This window comes from Hipposideros armiger, unplaced genomic scaffold, assembly GCF_001890085.2.
Source record: "Hipposideros armiger isolate ML-2016 unplaced genomic scaffold, ASM189008v1 scaffold_942, whole genome shotgun sequence".
NCBI classification, from domain to species: domain Eukaryota; kingdom Metazoa; phylum Chordata; class Mammalia; order Chiroptera; family Hipposideridae; genus Hipposideros; species Hipposideros armiger.
In genome coordinates, this window is record NW_017732292.1 from 194704 (window position 1) to 215956 (window position 21253).

The 21253-nt window shown below is 38.4% G+C and overlaps 1 protein-coding gene and 1 long non-coding RNA gene across 2 annotated transcripts in view; one reads left to right on the forward strand and one right to left on the reverse strand.

Annotated features, from left to right (window-relative positions):
• Positions 1-21253, reverse strand: part of LOC109375393 (neural cell adhesion molecule 2) — a gene marked incomplete at its 3' end in the record, with an annotated part of 398480 nt that overhangs the window by 188434 nt on the left and 188793 nt on the right. The gene's annotated exons all lie outside the window — the stretch shown is intronic.
• On the forward strand, positions 1158-19628 carry LOC109375392 (uncharacterized). The gene is made up of 4 exons (XR_002122564.1): positions 1158-1217; positions 8841-8873; positions 10131-10337; positions 18923-19628. It is a non-coding gene; the product is annotated as an uncharacterized LOC109375392 (long non-coding RNA).

Sequence of the window (21253 nt, forward strand, 5' to 3'; positions counted from 1 at the left end):
CTGTTTCTCAGCTTCTCTTTGTGTTGCCTATTCTGAAACCCCATACCAAAGTTATTTTAAATGTTGTATCAGATAATCGGAGATAGCATCCCTATAAATTTTATGGTGTTTTGAACTTATTCAAAATCAACATTTAATATTGTCATTGGAAATAACAATATAAGAAATTCAACTCAATTTTTATTTGCTGTATATTTTATTATATTAATTTCAGGTTAAGAGCAAGGGTAAAGATTATGAAATTAAACAAAATATGATCTGAAAGGGGATTTAAAGAAAATGGGTTTATATCAAGTATTAGTGTTATAATATGCATACATATTCTGACATTTGTAATAAATTACTTAGCATCATTTTGATTTATCACTGAGAAAGGACCAAGTATGACTTCAATTAACAATGCAAGCATGAGTGAGTCTCTAAACTTTCTTATATGTAATTTCATCACTTTCAATATAAGTAGTACATGCTAGATGACTCTAAGGACTTTCTAGAATTTTTAGATTGATTTCCCCTCCTATGCAAAGGAGCTAGGCTGTCATAGATACCCTTGTAATGTTCAATGAAGCAAAGTCCTTCTCATATTTCTATTGTAGTTGATAATGTTTTAACATTTTAACATAAAGATACTGCAGAAGAAACACTTCTATCTTATCATCAGCTTTAAAATCACTTCAAAAATCTTTCATAGAAAAAATATTAACAATAGTTCCAAATATAAGATTAAGATCTATTAACTGTCCAAGAGGTTTCCTCAGATAAAGCTATCTGTCCAGGTTCAGTCTTGGTCTGCTAATCATGTTAAAAATAAGATTTTTCCAAACACTGCCTCTGTGTAAATGCTAATCTCATTACTTTTACTTTCTTTTAGAATGAATAAAAATTCAAAATATAATGTGAGGACTATTAAGCGAATTTTAGGGGTAAAGTGTTACATTCCTTCAAAAAATATATTTAACACATATTTATATGTGCTTCGTTAAGATCAGGAGTATTTGTCCAAGAAATTAATTCTTTAAAATAAGTCCTGCTGAAGGACATCTATTTGGAAAGAGAAGCTACAGATAAAGGAATGGTATCTAAGGATCTGCTATATTCTATCCAGATTATCTATAAATACCCTCTATGTTCCAGGTACACCTAAGCCATCTTAAGCACAAGGAATGGTACAGTGACGTCTGAAGGAGAATGGAAGGGGTCATTCCTTGCCGGTCACAGTAAGTCTGATTGCTTTCCTCTCCTGGAGAAATGCATTTTCCATTCACAGACAGTAAGATGTGAAAAACCTTGAAGTCTTAAAGGCTTTGCCGTAGTTGATAACACACATGGGGCGGGGTGGGGGGGGAAGGGGGGCATTTTGTCTCTGCCTTTCTGTGATGACTCAAATTGCTGCATATTTTTGTAGCTGGATTGAAAACTCAGTGTCAGTGGCTTCACAAGAAAAGCACTGACGGAGCTCCACTATGATAATGAATGTTCTAGAGAGCTCTGAACTCCCACTCCCCGATCCTGTCATACACTGGGTTCAGTGATTGCTTTCTCCTTTGCTGGGCTATATTTCAAATCTCTCCAACTGTGTTTGAAATGTGATGACTGCAAATGTTTTTTCTGTTTTATTTTCTATTTCTAGATTATGCTTTATTCTTCTTAAGCATGTCACTTTATCTCTGTTTACATTGTATTTAGCTTGGCAGTGTTTTGAGATAAAGCTCTGGGTTCTGAATTTCATTACTATAACTATTTTCTCTTTCAGTTCTATGCCTCATTCAAACTCTAGTCTGAAAGGAACTTTCAAAGCAAGGCTGTTTCCATGGTGCTGACAAAATCTGCTGTGTATCATATAACACTGCAGGGTGCATTAATTCAAGTTTTATGTTCTCCTGTGTTATAAATTATTTAGAAGCACTGCATGGCTCACAAAAATCTAATGCTAGTGCTCTCTAGGCTGGCGATTACTGATCTGAAGATATGCATACTTGATTTGAAAGACAGAAGTGTCATGTTTTGCTCTTCAGTTCTTCACCATTTCTTTCATATGCCTAAAAATTGAGCTTTGTTGACAAGTGAGCAAAGTATGTCCCTTTAGAGATTACAGCTGGGGCATCATGATTCAAAAAGCATAGTATTGATCAAGTCTAGTGGTTCTCAGAGATGAAAAATAATAATTAGAGCACTAGAGAGAATTTTTTAAAAGTATTTTATGTTAAAGAATCTATCTGTCTTTGCTGCTTGGATGTTTTCATTATTCTAGAAATTTGCTGATACATTTTAAATATCATTTATACAAACAAAATCCATATAGAAAGTTATACAAAGGTGATTGAACACAATGTGACATCTAATCGAGGCATTTCAGTGAATAGTATGGGAGTTAAGAGTGCACATGTCTATTTACATACCTGTGCTGTGTAAAGCCAAAGGAAAATTAGGAAACGTGTTCCAGGGACGTTTTCAAGAGGGTATTATTATGTAAAATGGAAGATATCGTCTCTTTAGAAGGGTCTATAGTTTCTTCAGTTATGGGAACATTTAATTTAGTCTTTGAAGAATGAGTTTGATTTCAGAAAGAGATCAAATACACAACATTTACAAGGTAGTTAGATTTCAGAGGGATGCTCAAATAAATTTAATATCTTGATAGATAGCTTTCAGGTTTTTTTGGGATAGCAATGAATAGTCACCGGCCACTCGGAATGTGTGTATTCAGATAAAGTGTATGCATTAAGAGGAATATTTTGAGAACAGAGTATCAAGTTGACAGGGAATGAAGGAACAGTACAGAAACTAATACAAAGTCAAGTAGGCAGTAAGGAAGGGAGAGGAATCCCTAGCACATAAGGACAGAATGGTTATGCGCAGTCAAGAATAATACATTTAGAAACAGGAGGGTGGATTACTTTTACAAAAATAAAATGTAAAGGAAGAAGAAGTTTCAATGAACGAACTTGAGAAAACCCATACATCTCCTGGCCACAGCCTCAAGAATCAATTAGTAAGGTAATGCATCCAGTGCGAAGTACACTATGAACTATGTTAGGTGCTTTACACATGTTATCCATTTAATCTTCATGACCTCCCTGCAAGATAGATGTCATTATTATCCACTGATGAGCAAAGATAGCACAGAAATAGGTGCGTTGCCCAAGATTACTGGATTCTACTCCAGGTCTATGCCCATAGTCCATTTCCCTTCTACCACAACATGCCACACGTTCATGAGACTATCACGGAGAGATGAGGGCCAAGCGGACGTGGGACAGCAGAATGCAAAGGCAGAGAAAGGCTGCCAGGGTCAGTGGTTTTGTGACATAAAATAAGATTAAAAACAAAACAAAAACCACTTGAATTTGGTAATCTTTCAGATATTGGCATTAGTTCAATAATGTCAATGTCGCAGTAGAAGCACATGTCACGTTGCAGAGGAACAGGCAGCGAATACATGAAAAACAAGGTATTGTGTGATGCAGCAACGCAGGCTACATATTCACACAGTCTCACATGTGGATCCTGATGGTGATTTAGAGGGATTAGGGTTGCTTATGATCTTTGAACATCAGTTACCTCATCAATAATTGGGAGAATAATGCCTATCTCATTGAGATTGTTATGATTATTGAGAAAATGTATACAAATCACAGGTAATTATATGATAGATACTTTTATACACCAGGACATAAGGAACATTCTTTAAAATAATGGTCTGAGAGAAAGACATGTGTACGCATGCATGTATGTATGTATGCTACGCCAACAATATAATACAAATGTGTCATTGATATATTTCTTAGCACAGGCATGACTAATTAAACATTAATTACATGAAAACAATTATACATTGAATTTAATGACAACTGTGTGGAAAATATGGTCTCTTTCCTATTTTATAGATTAACCTTCTTAAGCCTGAGAGAGATGAAGTCACAGTCACTGACTATCAGCAAAGGGACTTAATTTCACATTTCCTAAGCTCTATTCTTTTTTCCTTCCTTAATCATTACTGCAACAATGACATCACAACTTAATCAATGAAAAAGATCATACTGCTAAATGTCAGCAGATTGCAGTCAAAAGGCAGGGAAGAGGTAGTGTCCATAAATTTAAAAACTAATACTGATTTTTCCCATGTTTCATGATATTGAAAATACATGGGATTCTGGCTGGGTGTGTATAACATGAAGTTTTGCTCCAAAAGAATTATGAAGTGATTGCATTTTTAAATCTTTTAGCTTCATTTTGCTAATAATTTGCATACTAATTGGTTCATTATATTTTCCTTCCACTCTATGCACCCAATTAATTTTTATGCAATTGGCATTAATGAAAATAATTTTGTAATGTGTTCTAATAAGCATTACCAGAGTATAAGGAAATTTAACGTTGTAGTGGGTAAAATTACATAACTGCTCAGATCTACCTATTAACATATTCACTGCTACAAAATCTAGCATCAGTAAGGATAAAGGGTTAAAAATATAAATGATGCTAAATGAATATGCCAAAATGAATAGAAATGCCCAACTATGGCAAGGGAATAATACAAAGCTGGAAACTGAACACACTAAATGTATTAATAGATGACCAAATATATGAGGAAACTTGTTGACATTTTATTATAGTAAGACTATATACAAATAAATACATTAGCTATCCCATAGCCCAATGAACATTACATAAGTTCATCATAAAGTTTAAAAGAGGAGACAAGTGATCTGAAGCTAGAACTTTGGATTTGTCTAGTGAGCTGAAATCATAATGTGGTTTTCCCTTAAGCTTACAGGGCATCCCTCACTGGACTGGACTTACTTTCTGTGCCTCTGGAGTATCTACTCCCAAGTGGCATCGTCTGTAGTGCCTGCCTTTATTCTATATTTCCTAACTGATAAATTACCCCCAAATATGTGATTTTTCCCTGTAAACTTCAATCATAAGTTTATCTTATTTTAATACAAATCCTTCTAAGTGACCCATATTTTTGGATTTCATCTAATGGCATCACTTCCAACAGTATTATATCAGTTTATTAAAATAAACATCAGTCATGACTGAGTTTAATTATATTCTCATACAGGCTTCATGCTTTAGAAAATGGGCGCATAAAATCACGTATTCAGTATGTAGAATTCATATTTCTGTGATTCTGAATTCCTCTGGCTCCTGGAAGACTTGTTATTTCTCTCTCCCCCTCCTCTTCCATCCCGTCCCTTCCTCACTGTGTGTGCCTATGTGTGTATAGATTATGGTAGACTGTAACATATGCAATCCTTTAGGTATCTTTATCATATGAAGCTTTCAATCACTTCAGAATATAGTCACTCTATTATAAGCTTTCCTACTGATTCAAATATATATGTGTCTACTTGGCTAAGCTATGATGCCAGCTCTTTGGTCAAACACTCCTTTAGATGTTGCTGTGAAATTATTTTGCAGATGTGCTTAACATTCACAGTCAGTTGAATTAAGTAAAGGAGATTGCCCTTATAATGTGGGTGGGCCTCCTCCAGTCAGTTGAAAGTCTTAAAAGCAAAAACTGAAGTTCTTGAAAAAGAAATAATTCTGCATCAAGATTACAACATGGAAATCCTGTCTGAGTTTCCAGCCTGATAGCCTGTCCTGCCAATTTCAGATTTGTCAGCCCCCACAATCACGAATCAATTCCTTAAAACAAAGCTTTAATTTATATAGATACATAAACCCTATTGACTCTGTTTCTGTAGGGAACTGTGACTAATACAACATGTGTGTCTCATACGCTCATATACACACATACACTCCCAATATGTACATAATTTTGGTCCTTTGTAGAAATATGAAAACAAAAAAGCTTCCACTCCTCTACAAATATGAATGGAGTTAAGAATAGAGAAGACATTGCAAGTCAGTTAAACAGGAGAATGGCAACAGCACATATAGTTACTGTATAAATAATCTCAGATCACCATGTTTCTCTTGAAAACCTGAATCTACGATCATTTTCCAAAATAAAGGTTATATTTTTCTAATTCTTTCTTTCACCAGTACTTAAAACTCTGTTTCAATTATTATTTTTGGAGGGAGGATTTCTCCAGCAAAAATGTCTTTGTTAGATATTGATGTGTATCATACTCAGATATGTAGTGAGGGAAACCTCAGTGACCATGACCAGTTACGTACATAATGACCTCATGGTTTTTGGAGTTCCTATTTGAGGAACAGGAGGAAGAAAAGTTCTATAAGAAAAAATCTAGAGGTGTCTTTAATAGCTGACTTGTCTATGTTCTACTAAAGTAGCAAAAGGGTGGTTTCCAAATCTAGGAAGTTGAACTGCATTAAAAGGAAGAGTGAGATAACAGCCGAAGAGGAAATGCTCTGCAGGTTAACAAATTAAAAGAAAAATGAAAGCAACAAATGAAAAAGACAATCAAGAACTCACAGACACAGACAACAGTTTAGTGATTTCCAGAGGATAAGGGGGGAGGGCAGAGGGTAGGAGAGGAAAAAGAGGGTCAAATATCTGGTGATGGAAGGAGAACTGACTCTGGGTGGTGAGCGCACAATGTCATATATAGATGATGTGCTACAGAAATGTACACTTGAAACCTATATAATTGTACTGACCAATGTCATCCCAATAAATTTAAGAAAAAAAGAATATACGGATTTCTAGACCAGCACTGTATAAAAATATTAGGCAAGCCACAAGTGTGAGCCACAAAAAAAATTTAAAGTTTCTAATAGCTAAATTAATAAAAGTAAAAAGAAACAGAAGAATATTTTAACAACATATTCTATTTGGCCCAATATATCGAAATTATCATTTCAACACGTCATCAATGTAAAAATGACTAATGAGATATTTTACATTTACTTTTCACATTAAACTTTCAAAATCTGTTGTTTTTGTATTTACAGTACATCTCAATTCAAACTACAACATATGCCAAATGCCCCATATTCACATGTAGCCAGTGGTCACTGTACTGCACGCTGTACTTCCAGACCAATGAGGCTCCACCCTGCCCTCACCGACTGCTAGGATAACGCGGAGAACTTCCACTCATATAAACCGATGCCGTCGGCCCACCACCACCAGAGCTTCCGCTTTAGTTTGTCTGGGAGGAGGCTTACATGCGGTTTATAGAAGGCTCTTTGATGGCCGGAAACCTTAATGTGAGGTACACTGGTCTATTTAGGTCATCTCTTGGAATTACCTGGAAGTTAATGCATTCTCTCGCCACCATCTAACTATAGCTCTCCTCGGAGAAAATGACTCCGTGTGAAGATGAGTGTTAACATTCAAAGTGAAAGTGCTGCGCTTTGCACTTAGTCACAATAGCACACACATTCGGTTGATTTTTGTAATCTGAATTCTGGGGAGCATGTTAATTAAAAAAGGTATAAGTCAAGAGACATTTCATGTACCATTACCTATCTTTAAAGGTTAATCACTAGCTATCAAAAAGGTTTGTTTATAAACAATTCGGAAAACTACCCAAACCTTTTTTTTTTTTTCTATCACCGTGGGCACTTGTAACATACCTCACAAAAATTTTATTCCCTCAATATGGAAGTCAGAATTTTTAGAGTTTCTAGGTTACACAAGTATTTTAAAATAAATAAGTAAATAAGTCTTTGTTTTATATATACACTATATATGTAATAATATAATATAAATATATAATATTTTATACACACACACATATACACACGTACAATTAGTCAGTTCTTTAAAAATACAGAGAGATAATTATGTAAGACTCAACTCATAGGCTGAAGGTAGTTCCACTGTGCCAAACTCGCTGACTTCAGGTTAGCAAGGCGTGATCTGTGGACCAGCAGCTTGTTACAAATGCAGAAGCCAAGGACCCACCCCAAAGTGAATGAGAACCTACATTGTAACATAATAAAATAAAATAAAAAATCTATGCACATTCTAATTTCAGATGCCCAGTGCAGTTATTTCAAAGGATCATTGAATGGAAATAGATTTGAGAAGTGGGGTAGAGTAGAATGAAAGAAAAGGAAAGGTAGAAGAGGGTAAAGGGGGTCAGCTACATGGTGACGGAAGGAAACTTGACTTTGGGTGCTGAACACACAGTACAACATACAGATGATGTATTACAGAATTGTACACTTGAAATTGGTATAATTTTGTTAACTAATGTCACCCCGATAAACAAAATTAAAAAAAAATAAAAATAGCATTGACAAAAAAATAAAGGGTGATATGATAGGAGGTATATATAGTTCTTTGAAGGGATGGAAGTAAATATGTTTTAAATTGATTAGAACCAAATTAATATAAATATGAGACTATTCACTTCTGGGTTAGTTTTCTATTTGCTGCTTTTACAAATTATACAAACTTGGTGGCTTTAAACAAGACACATTTATTACTTGTAGGTCAGAAGTCTGACACAGGTCTCAGTGGGATAAAATTAAAGTACCAGCAAGGTGGTGTTTTTCTGAAGGCTCTAGGGAAGAATGCATTTCCTTGCATTTCCCACCTTCTAGAGGCTTCCTTCTCCCATCTTCAAAGCCCATAAAAAGGCACCTCTCCATGCCTTTCTTCTCCGGTCACATCATCTGCCTCTGACTACCTTAAGGTCCCAGGGATTTACATTAGGCCCACCCACTTATCATCCAGGATAACCTCTGTATTATAAGGTCAGCTGATTATCAGCTTTAATTCCACTCGCAACTCTGTTTCCCTTTTACCATGTAATATAATATATTCACAGTTTCCAGGGACATGCACATCTTTGGAGGATCATTATTCTGCCTACCCCAACCTTTAAGTTAACGATTCACCATGTACTTTGGAACCTGTATGACCCAAACAGCTGACACCTGCTTCTCCTTAGGGTGAAGAAGTGGAAGATCACCTGGTCTCTAAAGTAAGTGGTTTCTCTTGATTTCCAGCAGTAGAAAGTTACAGCTAAAATCTAGAGATATCATCTAATGGGTCTTCTATTTAGAAGCTATTCCATAAAAATTCAAATTTACCACAGCAGCCAAAATAGGCATAATTTTGCTTATGAGCCAACCATATAAACGTGGTTATTTTCTCTTTTTTTTAGGATAGTGCGTATAACAACTTTAGCAAGCATTATAGTAGCAAAAATATCAAAAAGGAAACCCTCATGAGGCTGATCTTGGGCAAACCACAAATAATCTTTGGGCCTGAGTGGCTAAACAGTAACTGGTAGTTTATAACAGGATCTTCAAAGGTTACCCCCTACTCCAAGGTCTAAAAGCCAATGTCATGTCGAAAACTATTTCCTATAAAGATCTTGTCTCGTTTTCTTTAAATGCCAATGGGTCTAATGTTTCCAAATTTCATCCACAATCTGGGACACTGCCATGCTTGCTTCTCTGGGAAAGGGAAGCAGATGATTGGTTGGTTCACAGAAGCAGCACACAGCAGAATTGTTACTGCTGTGCATCGTTTATTTCAATTTCCCCTTATTCGATCTCGGGAAGCAAATTGACTTCCAAAACTACACTAGATAAATTAGGTAATACTAGGATAGCTCACATCCTCCTTGTAAAACAAAATAAAAGTGATGCAGTGAGTGAGGCAACACAGCTGAGCCAGCTTACCCTTGCAGACTAAAATCAGGCAACATTTTGTTTATTTCCATACTACTTACAACCCCTGGATATCCTTCTAAAATGCCAATCTACAACCTGAAAGTCTAAATAGCAATGAACTAGAACTCCAACAAGGCTTCCTGAAAGCATAGTTGGTGGCAAAACTCTCCGGTAGAAATCACTCCCTTACGACTATTTTAAGGCATGCTGTGTGAAATCCGGTGACAGTTTTCCACACGCTGGACTGCTCTCGGTTCAGCATCATGGACACGATTACAAGCACAAATAGACCCCACCTAAGAGAATATTCTAAATGCATTTTTGCAATGTAGTAAACCTGTGTTGCTGCTGTGACAAAGGACCACAAAATTAATTGCTTATACAGCACCCATTGATTATCTCATTGTCTCCGTGGTTCAGAAGGATTGATAAAACATGGAAGCGCAGATTCTCCGCACAAGATGCTAGCAGGGCTGTGCTGCGTTCTGGAGGTTCTAGGAGCAGAATTCAGGTCCACATGCTGGTAGGACTGAGTTTTCCATTTTCTCCCTGGCCCTCAGCCTGGGGTTGCTGCCATCTTCTGGAGGCTGCCCACATTCCAGGGTTGCAGAGCCTCTCCTCCGTCGTCCCTGCCAGCAAATGCGGATGAGTCCTCCTCACGCTTGAATCTCCGGCCTGCTTTTGCCGAGTGTCGCCTAGGCCCCTCTTTTTCTGTTGCGTGTCTCTAACTGACACCCCATCCTCCTCTGCTGCTTTTAAACGACAATGTGAGTACACTGGATCCAGGATAATCTTCCTATTTAAGGTCAGTTGATGAGTATCCTTAATTCCATCTCCAAAGTCCCTTACCAACAGTATTCAGGTGTGTGCTTGATTCACTAGCCACAAGGTGGGGGATCATTTCTTAGAGGTCTTCCTACCCCATGCAGGAACTATAAAGATTTTATTTTCAGTTTTGCAGGGCTTTACAAACTCACTTTTGCAACTGAGAAATAGAATAAATCAGAGAGATAAAAATATACACCTAAGTACTGATTTGGTATCAGTAAGATATACTCACTTGGGAATTTTTATTTCTATGCTCCAAGGCCAGAGGGTTGTTCAGACTTTCGGCTCTAGGGTTTGTACAGAGATGTAGACCACTGTACATAATTTACCTCAACACTGATATTCCCCAAATGTTGCTTGTACTGAGCTATCAATACCCTGGAGGCATGTCACATTATTATTATTGTCACTGGATGTCAGATATATTCTCTGCTCCTTTAATTCTTGCCTGCCTGTGCTCATGCTTGCAAACAGCCAAAGCTGTATTTTCTACCCAGAATAAAACTGCTGAGCACCCTCAGCATTTCCCCTGTGCTAAGAACACCCTGTACACCCTTCACCTTCACATTGGTAGTCTTTCTACATTTAAAATAGCAGCTTTATTCCTTTGGGGAATTTCTACTAGCAAAGGTTATCACCTGCCTTGCGTTCACAGATCCAACTTCAGCATTCCAAATTACCTGCTCCTACCAACAGACCATGGCTGAACACTTTTGGATTTCTTTCTCTTCTAATTTGGCTCATAGAGTTCTGACTCATGTTACTCGGGTTTTCCTATATGTACCTAAGAGAGGGGAACCTGAAGCAACCACCCTTCACGTTTCCAGTGGAATGGAATTCATGTCCCATCCTCAGCAGGGCCAGGTATCAAAAGGACAAGCCTACTTTTTTTTCTCAGCCTCCTTAGTCCCTATAACCAAGAAAGGAGCAATTGATAAGCTAGTGAGAAGGAACTGGCACATGTGGTTCAGTCCCGAGCTAGGTAGGACAGTGCATTCTGCTGTGTTTCAACCCTATAGTAACCCTTCTGGGGAAGGCCTGGAGTTTGGGATGGGCACATTTGTCTCAGAGGACAAGTATTAGGAAGCCAGACTGTAGCCACATATACAGGGCATGTCCTCCAAACCAGGGTTAGCAGTAATCAAGCTCAAATTTTGTTCTCCATCTGTCCAACTCCAGGTCTATTTTCAGCTGGCATGCAGCTCACAGGGGAAGAAAAACAGTGATAACTTTTGGCTTCTCAAAACCCAGAAGTGTCTTACATATGTTTTGATTTTTCACTCACCCTTACCCCGCAAACTCTATTATTCAGTTTGTGAATTTTATATTTCTGTTCTTTGTTATTATTTTTTCCTTCCCAGGTGTTATAAAGTCCTAGTGCCTGATAATTAAGTATCTGGCTTTTTGATGACCTGTGTGCCTGGCGCACAGTCAAAGCCTTAATATTTCTTGACTATCTCTGCTAAAATTTCAAGTCAAAAACTGTCTCTGGCTTTAGCTGGCTAGAGACCTAAAGACCTGGAAAATGGACAGTGCCTGTTTATGCTATCAAAACCAGTATTTTTATCAGCCCTTGCCTTCAGTTTGAATTATAAATATATACACATATATATGTATATATATGTATGTGTATATATATATATACACATATCCTTTTGAAGAGACTGAACAAATATTTGAGCTTTATTTTATTTATTTATTAGCATAATATGGCAGCATTGTTTTGTTAATGAGCTGTCTGCATAAACATGTACTCTTTACGTCTGCATAAACACATATACTTTATGCGTGTTCTTCAAACACCTCCCAACAGTGTTGTTGTTTTAAAGTGAGCCCATCTCTACAGCTCTGTTCCATACAGCACTGACAAAATCATTTTATCCTGAAATTTCTTGACACCGCATGCCTTACTGTTTGCAGAAAAATGAACACATACACATATAAAGAATCTTAAGCGTGTAACTTCTCCAGATTCCTGGAGCTGCTCTCAATGTACCCTTCATAGCTGAGGATGGTTCTATATAAGTTCCCTATGCTCCACCATTTTACCATCTTTCCGACATCACAGCTTTTTTCAAAAATTATTTTGATTTTGATTTTGATGGCTTTGATCAGCTCACATGTAAAGATCAGTAAAACTTCAGTAACAGCATTTCACCTTCAATGTTTCACATCCTTGAATGTACTCAAAAGACTTCTGAAATCAGCACATTTCCATAATTACATCATTCCTCTTGCCAGGAGTTTCTTTTAGTGCTACTCCAAGCTAAAATCAATGACAAAAAATCAAGTCCTTCTAATAAGCCACTTAATTTCATTTTTCATTTTACTTAACAAACTTGTTTGCTTTATTTGAGGAAGTCATACATTTTTGACACACTTTAATGTATATATCCAAATATATTTCAAGGTCTAAAACTTGATTGCAAATATTCTCCTTTCTCATAATGCCTTCTCTCAAGATATAACACTCTCTAGGAGTTTTTCTGGAATCAAAAATAATTATTTCAATTGGGGAGAAGGAAGTAAAATCTTAAGGCAGCATAGTTAGTTAATTTTCCTGGCTTCTGTATTAAATATGTGGCTATTCAGATGAACTTTTTTTCTAACATTACATAATTTAACACATTTTTCACAGAAATGAGGTATCATGGAAAGAAAACCGGCTATTTAGAAATGCTGAGATTACTAAAGAATGCGAAGTGTGGGCAATTACCATACTTATTTCAACAATGGATCCTGCAAGCATTTTTTCAGAAAAATGCTTTACTTTAAAAACTGCAATTCTCCAAATTTTTAAAGTTACACAAAAATAAGTGAAAAGCCCACAAAAAGACAACACTTTCTCAGCACCATGAGCTTCACTTCCTACACATCTTTAGTGTAAGTGAAATTCATTCACAAAAACAAGAAAATAAACATTTAGAATTTAATTTTGGTGTATCTCAGAAGGTTGATCTTAAATTAGAAACTGATCTTCAGATATTGTCATCTAAAATGAAGCATGAGCTTTCAGGCCCACACGTGTATTCAGTGGCCGCTGTCAAATGTAGTGGTCAGTTACTCAGTTCTGTTGATCTGACTCCATTATTAGGTCTATTTGTAGACTATCTGAAATGTCCTTCAAGCAATTACCCCTAATCTTGTGTGTATGTTTACAGTAGACAGTTTTTATTAAAAAATAAAATATATTAAAGAGCAGGATATGTACCAGGTTGCACTTAGAGTACAATCAGTTATTTACGTTGTCAGTTGAGGTTATATCTGTACATCGACATTTTAACGTGGGTAGCCATGTTTATATAAAACCCGATGCCTTATGTTTTTCAAATGGGAATGAGCCTATGAAGGATCCTAGAAGAAAAAGGATAAAAATATTTTTCTTAGGTAAAAGGGAAAAATATGCCATAATATAAGCACATCTCAAGAGCATTGTTCTCAATCGCAGAGCCTCATGCTTTTATCTTGAAAGATCTTGATAAGGTGTGCAGTACTTAAGAGTTGGAGCAATATGGCTTCTTAGTATATTTTGTAAGAGCTCATGAACTATATACACTATTTTAAGTGAGGTCGCAGCATAGAATGTTATTTATAAATCAGGTGAAGACTGGGAAGCATTTACCAAAAATTGTGACTTTAGCTTTCAAGTAGTTATAACTCTAGCTTATCCTATGGTCAATAATTGGCAACTTAGAACTTGGTACTAAAGTTATAAGTCAGATATACTAAATCCACACCACTCGCATTGCAAGAAGGTGTGCCTCCCTAGTTGCCATAGCTGTCATGAATGCATCTAGAAATTCTAAACATGATTTTAAGTTATTGATAAACAAGTTAAAAAGAAAGCAAGTCATAAGTCATTAAAAATTTGCATGCAGCTAGAAATTCTTACCTGACTCTTTTAGGTACTCATTTATTGGGCAACTATTTATTTAGTTACCTTCAATTTTAAGTTGAGATTTTAACTGAGGTGATTATTGATTCACATGAAGATGTAAGAAGTGATATAGAGGTATTCCATGTACACATCGTCCAACTTCCCCCAATGGTAACATTTTGCAAAACTGTAGTATAAAATCATAATCAGGGTATTGTCATTGATACAATCCATATAACTCATTGAGATTTCCTCAGTATAGCTTGTAATCATTTTTTGTGTGTATATATGTGTTTATTAAGCTCTCTATAATTTTATCATCTGTATAATTTTGCATGCCCACCACTATATTCCTGATGACAATACTGAACACTTTTAACACAACAAGGATCCATTGTCTCACCTTTTATACTCACACCCACTTCCCACACACCTGATGTCTTTCCAAGGTCCCTGACCCTGACAACCAATACTCTGTTCTCCAATTCTAAATTTTGCCATAAAAAAAAATTTAACATACTTTTTTGCATTAGCTTTTTTCATTCAGCACAATTTCCTGAAATCCACCCAACTTGTTGCAAGCTTAGTCATTCCTTTTTATTACTGAGTAGCATTTTGTGGCATGTATGTCCTAGTTTATTTAACTGTTCACATGTTGAAAGACTGCTAAGCTTCTTCTAGCTTTTGGCTATTACAAATCAAGAAAGCAATTGTTGGGTCAGATGGTGTCTGCATGTTTAGTTTTATAAGAAACTACCAAACTAATTTCCAGAGTGACTGTATCATTTTAAATACCCATCAGCAATGTACAACTGACCTGATTTCTCTGAATCTTCACCAATATTCGGTGTAAAGAATTGGGACCTGAGGGTGAAGAGGACTGACTTAACAAGGCCCTGTCTTTGGGGGCTTGTAATCTAGTGAGACCAGCACTTTCAGGGGGCAGTACACAGTATGTACATGTCTACCATGTGGACTGGGAAGCAAAGGAAGCTCATTCTCAGAGAGAGAAGGCAATGAAAGAGACATGAGGAGAGAAGCAGTGGCCACAGCAGAGAAAAAGTTTCATCTTGGACCCAGCTATTCTTTCTGAAAAACTGTGCCCTGCCCCTTCTGTCACATGGATTCTATGAGATATTTTAGTATATTTCCCCATTTACCTAGTTTCCATAGCTAACACCGAAACAAATAATCATCTCTAACACACTATGTGGTAGAATGTAACTGTAGTTTGCGGTACCCAAGTTAGGGCTGTTTCCTGAAATACATTCAAAATGCCAAAGTGTCAAGGACTCCAGGGTCAGACAGATTTGAATTGGAATTGATTTCTGGCTCTGAACATATGTAAGTCACCTGTGATCCCTGTAAAGATAAAATGAAGCTTGTTCCTAAAGAATTACACCTGTTGTTCAACAACAACAATACCTGAATAATGCCTGTTGTTCAACAACAGGTATTATTGAACATAATTGTTGAATTATGTTCAACAATACCTGTTGAACATGACAGAATATTGTTTCTAATAATAAAAACAGTTTGCAAGAAATTAGACATACTATTTAAGCAAGAAGTTTTGTGTTTTTGTTTTTATGCATTTTGGATGAAATTACCCATCAGCTACTAAGTTCGTATTTGGGGAAAGGATGCTATTTAACTTGAAGCTGAACCCCCCCCCCAAAAGGCATAATTTCTAAAATAGTATTTAATATTTAGGTTTATTCAGTACAGAATTTAAACATTTTGAAATTTATTTGTGATTTATGGAAGAATGGGAAAAAGCTGCTCATGACGATTCCTGATATTATCAACCCATTGTGTGTGTGTGTGTGTGTGTTTGGGGAGAGTAATGAAAAGCCCTGTACTTCTTCTATATGGAGGGTCCCTTAGTATCCAGTGTGGTGGTTTCACCACATTCCCCACCCTTCTAACTCCCCCACCTCCCCTTCCTCCCAACACCACTAGTGACTTATCAAAGGATTCCTTTCAACTACAAACCCTAGTCTCCCTCTAGGGGGGTTCCAGTAAACATATTCTCCACCTCACTGCCTTTCAACGACATTCTGACACATCTTATAGATTACAAACCTGGCCACTGTCCTGCTGACCTGTCTCAAAATCAGTCTCCTTTTGCCCTTTTTAAAGATAGATTATTTCGTCTTTTTTCCAGTCAACAAAGAGACCCCACCTGTATGTTAATACAGGTAATCTTATTCTCACAAATCAAAACTTGTCATTCATGGTATTCTTCAGATAACTCTGGAATGATAGGAAAGTCTTCTTTAGGTCTCTTATTCTCTTTGATATTTTAAGTAGTTGTACTTCATGAAGGATTCTTACAGTCAGTCATGAAGTGGCCTGGTACTCTTAAATATCTCATGATTTGAAAATGTGTTTAATTTATGGTAGAACTTAGGTAATAAAACTTTAAGTTATGGCCACCAAGTGATAGGATAGCTTAGAGTTACGACAATTTATAAATAACGCTGCATTTTTACTTTTTATATGTATCTAATCTATGTCGGTGCAGTAAATATTGGGCAATGGTGGGCATCTGATAAAATTCTTACCAAGTTAGCCAAGTTTCCTAATTTAATTTCTCAAAGTAAAATGAATCCATGGTAAAGTTTGATGAGCCACAGCATTTATATATTTTATGAAATAAGGGATAATTGTTGATGTTTTACTTCCTCATCTAAACACATTACAGGGACAGAAGCTCTGGAACGTATAACTGAAAATAAGCCATCGCTTCCAACAAAGCCTACTCCTCAGATGTTAATTCCCCAGAGGCTGTGGTCTGAACAGTTCCTCCGGATTCTCTACTCCTAGCACTTTGCCATAATACATGTTGTTTTGGGGGTTGGGGGAGGCCCAAACAATGAGGGAAGCACTGATTTGGGGGCCAGAGCAGACCTTTGGAGCCTGCCACTGCTCCTTCTCCTTGCCCCTCCAGTGAAAAGTCACCCCCACACCACCGTCCCTCACATTTCACCTCATGTGTGGAACACACACTTAATTTTTCAACACTGGGTAGAAAACCAGAGCTTGTATGATAACAGGCTCTAACGAAGTGGAATTATAAGACAGACAGCCTCTGCAATGAGCCCTGGGTTTGTAGATGGATCCATTCTATGACGGGTTACAAGTCTCCCCACTCTTCTCCACATCTGCGTCATGTGACCAAGACCAGCTCCCCATCACCACAGGTATCATTATGCTTTAAAATGCATGCTGAACACGTTATAAACCCCAGAGTGCAATTCAACTCCTAAACCTGGCCCATTACCACTTCACACTCTCGAATTTCTCTCTTAATAGGATGCTGACAGTAGAAACATCAAGGTGTCAAAAAAGCAACCAATGGACGTATACCATCAATATATTCCACAGAGCTAGGATAATATTTATATTAAACCATAATATAGTTGAGACTTCAATGTGCCAGTCCAGGTTTTTAAAAAAAAAATCCTGTTCAACCCCTGTTTATTAAGGGCAAAAATCTTAAAGTCCAATCTCAACAAAATTCATCTTACTAAACCACAGGAAAAGAAAACATGTTTACCAATTTAAATAGATAACTTTAGTTGAATATAAAAACTTATTGAGGGCCGGCCGAGTGGCTCAGTTGGTTAAGAGCTGGCTTGGGACGCCAGAGGACCCCGGTTCGGATCCCACATGTGAGGGCCAGTGACACTGCCCTCCACAGCTAAGATGCTGAACAACAGCTCAACCTGGAGCTGGGCTGCCGTGAGTTGCCGGCGATGGTGTAAGCTGAAGCCCCTGCTGCAGTGGGTTGCCATGGGCTACCATGTGTGGCCAGCAGCCAGCGTGAGTGGCCGTCCAGAAGCCAGCGACTGATCTGCCTCACCCGGGAAGAGCGCAATGCTGGTGCCAACTTGGGCCAGTGAAGCAACGTCCTCCACAACTAGACTGAAGAACAAAATGACAGCAACTTGTCTGTTCCCCTTCCCCCAATTCCCCAGCACTGTTCCCATCCCCCAATTCCCCAATAAAAATCTTAAAAAAAAACAACTTATTGAGCATCAGATGAAATAATACAATGAGAAAATTTATGATGGGAATGTTAAGAACTGAATAGCCACTTGTATTGATCTGATTATCTTTGACCATAAGCCAAGTAAGTTCAGGGCAAGGGTATCCAAGAAATTCTCTTCCTTAAGGCCTCTTCTACAATAATCTTTACATAGGTAGTATCCCTTTCAAAGCACAAACACTATTTTGTAATCAAAATATGATTTATCATCAAATGCATCTATTAAATAAGAGCTGAAACATTTACATTTTACTATAGAAAAAACTAAAATAAAAAGCTGCTGTGTATTTTACCAACGTCATCCTAATTTAAAACTGGACTAGGAAGATTCCCACCTGTCTACCTCCAGGGCTATGCCCTCATTACTCCCAGGACCCTGAAGCCCTCTACCACTCATGATTGCTAATTCCATTCTTTTCTGTCTTCAATGTGCCTCAGTTCCTATCTCCTCTGTGATGTCCTTGGATACTCAATATTTACAGTCTTTCAATCTAGAAATAGAAGCTTGATTTTTTATTTTTAAAAATCAAATTCTGTTATAATTTCCAGTCATGATAGCCGGGTTGGTAAATGCTGTGCTCATCTCCTCTCAGGACCACATCAATTACAACTAAACCACAGAACAACCATCATTGAGAATCACCTGCAGTCTAGCTAAACCGAAGCTCTATAACTACGGACATACAGAAGAAGCCATCTCGAGACTGGCAAGAGGGGCACAGACATGGAACGGGCTGGTCCTACACCCATGCACGACCATTAAAAATCAGGAGGGATGTTTCGATTGTGGAGATTCCCCTCCTGAGGAGCAAGGGGTCCAAGTCCCTCCCCAGCTCAGGGTTTCAGTGCCAGGGAGAGAAGTCCCCTTAACTTCTGGCTGTGAAATCCAGCAGAGATTGTGACTGAGAGGAGGTAGGGGGTGGGCAGAGGTGCTACACTCCTAGACGCTGCTCTTAAAAGGACCGCGCATGGACTTACTCACTGATGGACTCACTTGCTCTGAGCTCCAGTGCTGGGGCAGCAGCTGGAAAGGCACCAGGGACATACATGGAGGAACTGAGTTGCCTGGCTCCAGTTTGAGGGCGAGAGGGGAAGCTTTCTCCCAGATGGAGGAGCTGGCCAGAGCCACAGTTTCATTGTTGAACCGTCCCCTTCCCTGCATGCAGGCACAAGTGGCCGCCATATCTGAGTCTCCTGCCTCGCCTCCCCAGTGATTCCCTGAGGCCACCCCCCCACCCAACTTTCAGGCATACTCAAGCTGCTTCCAGTGGCTTTTCCGTGTAAACGGCCTGCCTGGGTTCATGCTGCAGACTTTCCTAAAATCTCTCAAAAGTTCACAAAACCCAAACAAGCAGCATCTGGCTTCAGCATGTCCTGGCATTTGACTGAGCAGCCCTAAGCCTGGCACTAGCAACAGCTGGCCTTTGTTAGCAGCGTGGCCTCTCAAGTTACCTCACGCACAGCACAGGTGGAGGCCATCTGGGGATTGCTTTGGGGTTTATGTCAGGGGGCTCCAGGTAGGGCACAGTTTGCAGCTGAACTTGACCTGCAGCAGGTTCCCTCTCAGGAGGCTCTGGAGCTGGCAGGTATAGAGGTCAGCTTCAGAGTGGACCACAGCAGATCCTGGCCATCTCCAAGGATGACACACACAAAAGGCAGGCTGGGCAGGCACCAGAGGCCTGATAGAGCAAACCCTGCTATGCAGGGTCAGCCCCTGCACAACAGCTCCTCCACTGTAGTCACAAGCAGTCCTCACAACTGATTGGCCTAAGGGAAAATCTCTGACACTGACGTGGAAACAGCAATCAAGTCTCAATTACAACAGTAGGGCACACACAATGCACAAAAGGGAAACACCTGTAACACCTGGCTCTGAGGGCCAGGGAGACTGCACCACTGGGTCCCACAGGACATTTACTACATAAAACCACTCTACTAAGACCGGGAGGGATAGAAGGCCTACAAAGAAACAAACAGAGGCAGGCAGCCAAAATAGGGAGGCAAAGAAATATTATGTTCTCCAAATAAAAGAACAAAACAAACTCTGGAAAAAGAATTAGAAAAATGGAGACAAGAAATCTACCAGACACAGAGTTCCAAACAGTGGCTATAAGGATGCTCACTGATCTCATGGAGAACTTAAAGAGACAGGAAGCATAAAACTGGAGATAGAAAACATAAACAAGAACCAGTCAGAAGTAAAGGCTACAATAACTGAAATGAAGAATATATTAGAGGAAATCAACAGTAGATTAGACGAAGCAGAGGATCAAATCAGCGATCTAGAAGATAAGGTACCAGCAAACACCCAATCAGAACAGCAATAAGAGAAAAAAGAAAAATCCAAAAAAATGAGGAGAGTTTAAGGTGCTTCTGGACAACATCAAGTGTAACAACATTTGCATCACAGGGGTACCAGAAGAAAAAGAAAGAGAACAAGAAATTCAAAACCTATTTGAAAATATAATGACTGAGAACTGCCTTAACCTGGAAAACAAGCTCAGAAAGCATGGAGTCCCAAATAAGATGAACCCAAAGAGGCCCACATCAAGACACATCATAATTAAAATGTCAAAGGTTAAAGACAAAGAGAAAATCTTAAATCTATCCAGAGAAAAGCAATTAGTTTCTACAAAGGAGCTACCCCCTCAACAGAAACTTTGCAGGCCAGAAGGGATTGGCACAAAATATTCAAAGTGACAAAAAGCAAGGACCCACAGCCAAGATTACTCTACCCAGCAAAGCTATCTTTAGAATCAAAAGACAGACAAAGAGGGCCAGCCCCAAGTGGCGCGAAGGTTGAGAGCTCGCTTGGGATGCCGGAGGGCCCCGGTTTGGATCCCACATACGAGGGCCAGTGACACTGCTCTCTACAGCTAAGATGCTGAACAACAGCTCAACCTGGAGCTGGGCTGCCGTGGGTC